We start from the raw sequence: 10,408 nt of genomic DNA on the forward strand, positions 1-10,408 counted from the left end.
CAGAATTATGGCCCTTTGTTGATTTTTTCACTAGATACTATGTATAAATTTTGTGAACGCAACTCCTCTTAAACCGGATGCCAGATTTTGCTTAAACTTACAGGGATGAACAACCTTAATGTATAGATGGCAGTAAAGGAAGGAATTTTTGCTGCGACCAAACTTAACAGAATAATGGCCCTTTGTTGATTTTTAGTTTTCAACTTGTGGCACATGTAGTTCAAAAAATATTTGACCGAGAATCATAAGATTGACAGAACAGTGGTGTTAGGGGGCATCCGTGTCCTATGGACACATTTCAAGTTTGTATTTATTTACAATAAACTGTGAAAGACAAGTAATGTGTGTGGTTCAAAAAGATCGCTTTTAGAGTGATCCACGCAAACATACTTTATGTTTACCATTTTGAAAAAATATATAATAACCTTGAAAGGTCTTTTTAACAAATATTTTTCAAGCTTAAACACTGAATTTGGTATTGTAAATATCATGTGCCATTTCGTTTTCTTGTTTATTCTATCCTCAATTCAAACATCGAAAAGAAAATGCAATTTCCATTTTACATAATCTTCAAGCATAGCTGAGAACACAATTTTATTGCATATTCAAGGCCTTTTTGACATGACGAGACTGGAAACAAACTTTCAGATCATTTGCTAACTGTGGCTTTCACTAACCGGTCTTGGGATTTGAATTAAATACGATTTTAAGATTTTATTCTGAGTATATCCTTAATATTCATTTGTATATCATTCCGTTTTAAGATTTCCGAATGATCTTTGTCAGAAATTTGATTCATTGAAATAAATTTCAAATCATGAAAATGTAGTCTAGGAATAACACATTTGTGGCAAAAATATATCTTAAAATTCAGTACTTTTTTGTTGTTGTTTTCGGAAAAAAGTATATGCTGATTTTTATATCGGTTTCCAATAATTTTGTTGAAATTGCCCCTTTTAGTCTTTAGTGTATTTCATCATACAGATGCCATGCTGACATTGAATTGACCATTACATTACTTTACAATCATATATAAACAAACTTGTCATATTTTGATTAATTGCAATGTTTATTCATGACGTGGAAATGTTGTTATGCAAACATACTTTTACTTTCAGATTGACGTTTGTGACACAAATCTGAATTATGATGTAAACATTTATGGTGTTCACCGTGTATATTACTGCATGTTTATTCAATATTCTATTTAATGTACATTATGCATTTGAAACTTATACATATAGGTCCTTCTTTAGAAGGGCAAAATTTTTGGTATGAAAATAAAAGCATTTCTGGGGCATTATGTGCCTGAAATCATTCAATATTTTATATTTGAAATCTTTTAAATAGTAAACTGTATTATCGTGCAATAAAATTGCAATAAAATTGCAATCAAGACCCTTACTACTTTTCAAAACAACATTATGATTTCAACATTCATCTTTTTTCAAGAATTTTTTAATACGGAGACTCATGTTTCATATTCTGAAGGTTAATATTGTGTAAGATATTTATTTTTGCAACCCATATAATACTTATAAATATTTGTTCAAGAACATTTATCGGTTTCAGTGATTTTTTATGAACATGTACTGACTTAATAGCGGTATGTGTTGACAAGACGGCTAATGATTATTAGGATGTGTCGCATTAGTATATGTATTGGCCGGTATTAATAAATTTTAACGGTTAACGGTTAACTTTTAGTCTCTTTCAAATAACTTTTTTGTATATTTACATACCAATTCAATCTTTCATCAAATCAAAATAGTTTTGCTTGAACACATCCTCATTGCTATCAATAAATTAACATAGAAATAGGCTACAATGTAATATGGCATGAAATAGCATTGCATATTTCTATAGATTTAGAAAATTCTTTAAAATATGTCAACCGAACTTATAAGGAAATTGAACCTTTTGCTGCATGAAGGAAACTTGTGTAATTTAGGTGAATATGAAACAATATATGGAATTATTTCTTCAACATGTAACCTTCAGCCATGTCATAGCATGTCTAGAATAAGTTACTTTATGCTAACATAACTAAAGTATATCATATAAAATAATCAGCAGTATGAATATCAATATGATATATTACCTCAGTCTGTCTTTTACATAGTACCTGTACGAAGTTATACATGTTAAACGTCTGGCTTTTACAGTTTCTTGTTCATACCTTTTCTATCCATATTTTATTATTTAGAGGGATGGTGTAAATGATGTAGGGCTAAAGTAAGAAAGAAATATGAATACAAATAACTAGTGATGCTCCGATTGTCGCTTGTCGCCGATGATCACTTACATTTTTTCGAGAGCGACAATAATCGAATAAAATGAATCCGTTCCGCGACGTCGCCGTTATTATTTTTACCATACCAAAGGGAGTTAATTAGTCTCTAACGCGCGACAATGGGCTGTGTAGCACTCCACACTAAATTTCAAGTTTCTGCCGTCAGTGTCCTACAATTAATATGTCTGATAAATCTGATCCCAAACTACAAAACCTGGAAAAGAAAACACATTTTGTTAAGAACATCAATGTTATATCATTGCAAATTTATAATGAAATCATCCCATGTGCAACAGTCAGGCAGTTAAAAAAAAATCCAATTCATTCCGTAAAAGCCAAAAATCTATAGTGGTCCGAGACCAAAACAACATATATCGTCCCGCCGGCAAAAAATACCTGCAAATACACGGGCTACAGAAACTCTGTCACTGCTTTAGCAACTCCCTATACTTTCAAAATATCACAAAGAAATAGGTGCTTGGCCATGAAGATTTTTTTGCTATTGCTGGAAGTTTGTACCCCCCCCCCCACCCCTGTAAAATTACTTGTTTTCACCGAGCATGCTGATTTCTAACCATGTTTTCAAATTTGCCAATGATCATATTACATGTCACACAGACAAATTTTATGCTGAAAATGCATTTTAAAGACAACCAGTCATTTAAATCCAGAAAAGTCACTATATCCATGAAATCATCCCTGGCCATTCGAAGCTGTGGCTTATTTTAGTGTGGTGTGCTGCCATGGACGCAGCAACTGAGAGCTTTGAATTGTTTTCGCATCCAGGAAAGAAAACAAAGTCACTTGCTTGGAACTATTTTTAATTAGAAGGGATGTTAATGGAAATATCCAGCTCAGTAACGCTATTTTTAGCATTTGCAAGAAAGTGTACAGGAACAATGGTAATTTATTTTTGTAATGCTATCGGATAACGAATAATTCGGATATATAATTTAACCTATGTTGTATACGATTTACAATTAAATTTATATTTATTTAATCAAGAAGACATACAATACAGTAAGTTACATGGAAAAGGGCTTAGAGTAAAATGAACATAGAAGTGCATTTAAATAAATATATGTTATTATGGTTATTGAAAAACACAGATTATTTTCCTCTAATTTTGCACCAAGTGATGAAAGAAATTAGGATATAAATAAATCGTATATAGAAAATTTAAGGTAATAAGTTATATTTTCTTGTGACTTCTGGTGGGAACAGCTTGTATGCCATTTTCATTTCAGATATCAAATAATTCAGTATTGTATTTTTATATAATACATATTATAATTGGAAACTGGCTCCCATTTAAATTTGATATAGAAGGCCGAATATTGCCTATGCCTAACATAAATGAATCAAATGTAAGTGTGCATAACAAAATGTATGTCAAGAGTACAAAATGGTGTTCATCATATGAAATCTTCTGAAAAATGTCTAATTCGTCTTCTAAACTCTTCTTTAAATTCTTATGCATCTGAACCAGCTACAGCCTACAGCTCAATTAGAATTATATTAGAGTGACATTCCATCAGGTCCACTATTATGGTGTAAAACCATTGTTATATTATACAGAATAATCTTACAAATATCATAGAAATATTACAACTGTCAGCATAACACAGTTTGTAAGGATGTAACTTAGGAAATAGATATCAATTTTGAGTGCATTATTTAAGAAATAACATAGTCAAAATAGTATTTTATAATTGCCAAAAAAAATTAGTTTGGAGTTCGGATGCGAGGAATTATATCTTTGATGCACATCCGAGCTGCAAACAGTGATTTTATGTAGACAAAATAACCGATTTGGATATAATATTTCAATTCTAACTCGACATCAATAAATAAATGCTGCCGCATCTGATTTTAAGCTAAACTACACCTGATTTTTTTCCCTACTTATTTTCTGCGTTTCACATTTTTTGTGGTTACGTCACTTGTCTAATGGTTACATCACATGTCAAAATATAGAATGGCAACAGTGATTTTATTGCATAATAACAGTGTGACACACAATTTCGGTCCTTATATATTCAATAGGGAAAAATGTACATGTAGTGTTAGAATGTAGAATAATGCACGGTTCAGGTTCAAATGAACAAAAATATATCATAAAGTCCGATAGAGAGATTTATTACAATTTTACAAAGCATTTGAATTATAAACTATGCATTATTATACTTCAATGCAAGAAAAATCAATATCTATTTTCATTCTATCATGCTTATAAAAAGGGAAATGATTAAAATATGCTGATCAATATTGTGCATATTGAGTTATTTTCGTGGTGTCATTTAGTTAAGTGATGTCATATTTGACCTCATATGGCGTGTGTTCCTGTGTAAGCATATTCCTGTGTGCATATATCGTGTATTTATGAAATAATGCACTTGACAGGCTTTTATGTTTGATAAGCGAGTTAGAATTTATGGTTAAGGAAACTGTTTCAATGGTTGTATTTAATTATTTTATGTATATACAAAATTCAAGTTGTTTTAATTCTCATTTTAACATTAACAATTATAAAACATGCACTTACTTTCATTTATTTAATTTTCTTTTGAAATTGAATAAATGGACAGTACTGATACTACTGATTAAATACCAGGCATGCTATTTTTTCATACACTCAATCAGTTTTGTAACTATTGTTTATTTACATGTATGTGCAGTGTATTGAACAAGTATACTGTTATTGACAGCAATGTAAATATTCTGTTATGTTTTCTATTTCAGGCAATACTACTAATCTGGTTTTCCACATAAAACATGAGCATAAAGAGTTGATCCCACAAGCAGATGAACCAGTAAAAGATAAACATAACATGTTGCAGCCTAAAATACAAACAGCTGTAACTAGACAATATTTGCCCCATGAAAGACAATCGTGTTTGAATGACCTCCTTCAAAAATTGATTGTGAGAAAGTCACTGCCATTGAGTTTGATATCAAATGATGCCTTTAAGAAGTGTGTTTCAGTACTGGAGCCAAGGTACCTTTTTCTTGTTGTTTGTTCAAATGTCAGTTTGTTATTTATGTAAACTATGTTGCAGTGTGCTTTCATTCGAAATAGCCTAAGAAAAAAATTGTTTAAGTGCTATCTCTGGCCAAGTTATTTAGATCTCTCACTCAGTTTAAGTGCCAATACCATCAATAACTATGTTAGAAAATTTTTTCTTGTTAAATTAGCTGGCTGATAAAGGTCTGATATATCTGTAACTGCTGTTGACTCCAGTAATACCTTGTCAACTTATACTGTGAGCCCTTTTATATATTTTACAAAATATGCCCAAAACAAAACATACCCATGTAAATGACTGAGGTTTAAATCAGGATCATAAAGCAAATTATATATATATTTCAAAATATGCACAAAGCAAAACATACCCATGTACATTTTTTAGGTTTAAATTATAATTTGAAATCATATAGCAAAGTTTTAGTGCCTACTTTTTATTTTTATACATATATACTATTCCATCTAAACCTGCTGCAATTTTGCTGTTGGATAGGAAATATTCAGAAATGTAACTCAAAAATAATCTCTCACTGTGCGAATCAGTTGCATTTACCCATGATGGATGGACATGCAACTCAACACAGAGATATGACACTGTGACATGCCACATGATCCAAACAGACTGGGAGTTAAAACATTCTCAACATCTGCTGTCAATGAACAGAAAGCTGTCCGTCTTTTGGGTTTTACGCGCTTTGGCTGCTTTGGCCATAGAATCAATCTTATTGTTAAAAAAGCAATAAAAATTCCAGAAATGGAAGACCTGTTGACAAAAGGAAGGACTCTTGTTTCTTTTTACCATAAATCATCTTCTGCTACTGACTTGCTTGTGGAAAAACAAAAGTTATTAAACCCATAGCGAAAGGATCATAGGTTAATCATGGACTGTCCTACAAGATAGAATAGCACATTATCTATATTACAGTGTTTGATTACAGAAATCCCTTACATAGTTAACATGGCAAATGACGCAAATTCGTCAAAACATGCATCTCAAGTAATAAAGGCAAACAGTTAAAGCTTTGAAGATATATCAGTTCTAGAATGTGTTACTAGTGTTCTCAAACCTTTTGAAAAGGCAACAGTAATTCTTTGTTCACAGTCATCATCTACTATGCAACATGTCTGTCCAGTAATCAAAAAGCTTACATCTCTTGTACAGCCAAATGTAAATAACTATGAACTTATTAAAACATGAAAAACACCATGATACAGGAGCTAGAAAACAGAACTCAGACAGAAGACCTACCACTACTTGCTGCCATACTTAACCCAGATACAAAACATCTTACCTTCTTGTCTGAGGAAGAGCGAGAAAGGGGGCGACAACTGCTTAAGGAAAAGGCAGAGATGCTGACAGTAAAGGTGAAGAATGAAGTAGAACTAGATTTAACAAACAAGGAATCAGCATTACCACCGTTACCCTTTCTACCAGACACACTTGATAATGTTGGCCAGGTTGATGAAGTACAAGAGCCAGAATCCAAGCAGGCTAAGATAAAGTGTTCTGATTCTGTTGAGTGGTTAGATGATGTTTGCATGATCACTGGAGAATCGACAATTCCCAAAGTTGTGTTAGTGGAGTCGGAGATAAACAAGTACTTTGATATTGCGCGGAAAGAATCAGATAAAAGTCTTACATTGTTAGAATGGTGGAAGGAAAATGAGTACCAATTTCCTAGACTTTCTCGTGTTGCTAAAACAGTCCTTGCTGTACCAGCAAGTTCTGTTCCGTCAGAACGTGTTTTTAGTTTGGCAGGGAATATCGTTACAAAAAAGAGGAACAGACTAAATCCTGAAAATGTTAACAAATTTATTTTCATGAATGTGAACAGAAAATTTTATTGGTAGTGTTATTAGAGAAGTTAGATTCAATGAGACAATTATCAGAATTCAAATAGTGGTAATTGAATAACTTTCCAAGATTCTAGTCATTTTTGAAGTTTCGAGTTGTTTTCAAGTCACATGTTCATTGTTCAACTGTTACTTTTTATTTTCAATTTTTAGTGAAAAGTTAATGAATTGTACTTTACACTAAGAAATCTGATTGCATATAACAAAGAAGATAATTTTTTTATTTATAGCTAACCTGAACACTAAGTTCAATCATGTTTTGTCTGTCAGTCTAGGGTACTGTACCTACTACCTACCTGGAATTTCTGGACTTTTACTCAGGTTTATATAGGAATTTCTTTAAATTTTCCTTTTCAAGCAATAATGTTCAGAAGATAAAACTGAGTATAACATTTGTATAAATTTAAAACTATGTTGAAAAGTGTTTAATGAAGTTAATGGTACAAAATATAATTAAGGACTTTGGAAAAATATTTCTTCTCTTTTTTCTAGTACAAGCGATTAATAATCGGAAAGTTATCGATTATATTCCATCCGATTGAACCGATAATCGATTGGGAGTTATTTCATCCGATTTCCATCACTACAAATAACAATAACAATACCACTTCGCCTTGGGTGCATCAGGCATCCATTAAGCATTAAACCGATCAATTGGCAGATGAAAATAAATAACAATGCATCTGAATATACCTAATTTGATCTTATCTGTTTTTTCTTTCTTTATTTTTCTATTAATTCAGCCATCTGACGTACATCACCCGGTTAACTTAATAGGTGAAGCATCGAACTGTAAATCGGGCGACTCGTTCGATTTCTGTACGGTGTTAGTCACTTTCTTTGTTGTTGATCATGAAATCTTTTCTACGGCCCTTCGCACTGTACCTAAAATCTTGGATTTACAAACGATGTCAGTAATTTGCGAAAGGGTAGGCATTAGTACTGGTAAATTGTTTGCAGTTCGTTTAGCTAAACTGGTGAATTCTAAATGACCTACTGTTGTGATACAGAGGGGAAACTACCAACACCATCACAATCTTGCACATATTAAACAATGCATATAACTATGTGTACTTTAGCTGATGGAATTAATTTCAATCTTGCAAGTATCTAGTCTAGGCAATATCTTTTAATATCTTAACTATATTCAAAAGAAGAAGACCTAAATGTCGCCATCTGCAATTAAATAATAAATAATGCAAATTCGGTTTAAATAAAATCAAACTTACACCATTATGACCAGAAAGTTGCCGTCTAAAATAAAATATTCATTTATTTGTCTTGAAGGAAAACATTTGTAACGATGCTTAGATATTCATATATAAAAGACGTGGTAAACACTTTAACGTTTATTGAACTTTTGAATATTTTTTTCATATATATCTTTTCATAGATCAAATAAAATCAAGCATTGATATTCAGAACACCTATGATTTACTGATTAATTGCTGATTAACTTCTTAAATGTATAATTGCTAGTTTAACCCGTCTCTTCAATTCCTGCATTTTCTACAAAATTCTGGAAACAAAGTGATCCCTCGGAAGCATTAATCACAACAAAATAACATAAGAATTGCAGACTCGGTTTGATTGAGTCTGTACATGAGGGATTATGAATAAGTGCAACATCCCTCACGCCCCCTAGCACCGGCTTGAGCGGTACTCGATTCTCAACTTTTTTTTGGTCCGTATCGTTGTCCACTGTAGAGACTTCATCTCCTTGGTGTTCTTGCTACATAAAAATATATATAAAGAACTGCAAATGTATCATTTTTGTATCACAATAAATTGTTATTTTTGTTCATATTAATTTCAGAAAACAAATACATTTTGTAAACAGCACATTGAAGGAATAATATTTCATGATGTCATGCAATGTTGTTCTTTAAGAGAAAATACAAAGGTCAATGACTTTTTTCTCGTTCCCGACTGATGTTATAATGCATGTTCGGTATTTGTAAGAATAACATTTATGAAACTCGAACTCAAAAATCTCCAAAGATTCATAAAATGTTCATTAAACGTGATGTTTTCTTCAACAAGGAAATCACAGACTCAGTGAGTACATTGCTAGTTAAAACGTTGATAGAATCATTTATAAATTTGCTCATACTTCAAATTTAGGGTAAGTAAAAATGTCTTCCAAAAATGTAAACTTTTAAGTTGCATAATTATGTGATGGTTTAATTTTCAGTGAAACAAACAATACAAAAAATGTAAATAGAATCAAACACATGAACAGTAATTTTATTGTATTAGTGTCATGGGTAACAAAAGTAAATTAAAGCTAGATTCGGGAATTTTCTTGCACGATAATACAACTTTTCTTTAGAAAGGAAATAATACAAGTATGGAAATAATAGAATAAAAACGATATTGTTTACTAGCATACATTGGGGACAGATAAAGTACATAAAAGATAAAAGCACTTTCTTAATGAACCTAGTCAATGACACTTGTATGAGTATATAATATCAAATAAATTCCCTGATTCCCTGATAATAAGTATGGCATACATTGAAATATTTACGCCAGATTTAGAACATTTAAGTCTTGAGTATTTGTTCTGAATACACGTCAACATTGCCCCATTAAGACTACAATAGACACATAGTGCCTTTAGATAAGGCTATTGTACTGACAATTAATGCACTCAGGTGTATAAAAGATGCTTGGTATGTTGTTTACTTATATCTTTACATTCGGATAAAAAATATTTTAACTTAGTAATGATAGAAAATAAAATGAGTTGTGATGGCAAAAAAAAAAAAAAGTAAAATGCTTCTCAGTGACAATATTTTAAGATTCCTTGTCGCTATGTTTACTAAAGGAATTTCCTTAAAAACTAAGGAAAGCATACATATATGTATTAAAATACAAGACAAGTCACTTTGACATTCAAATTTTTTTTTTTATTAAATACAGGACATATGAAATTAGATTTTTTTGATTACATTGAATTATTCCAGTTTTGTTTTAATAAAAACAATATGTGTAAACATTTTAAATGCATTTACTTGTTCTTGATGCAATTCTATAAAATGTCTATTTACAACAGTGTCGCTACGTATTTATATGTTTTCGGTGTTAATGCTGCCATGCGGTCTTTACTTTTATGCAGTAAATTTGAAATTTTGATTCATATATTGACTATGAACCGTACTCTGCCTTATGCCCTGTCCTGTTTTTCTTTGGGGTCCACCTGGGCTCCTTGCCGCTGGCGCTTGTTGCTGGGT

Source organism: Ruditapes philippinarum, unplaced genomic scaffold (genome assembly GCF_026571515.1).
Source record: "Ruditapes philippinarum isolate M1 unplaced genomic scaffold, ASM2657151v2 ctg291_1_1_1_1, whole genome shotgun sequence".
Lineage (NCBI taxonomy): Eukaryota > Metazoa > Mollusca > Bivalvia > Venerida > Veneridae > Ruditapes > Ruditapes philippinarum.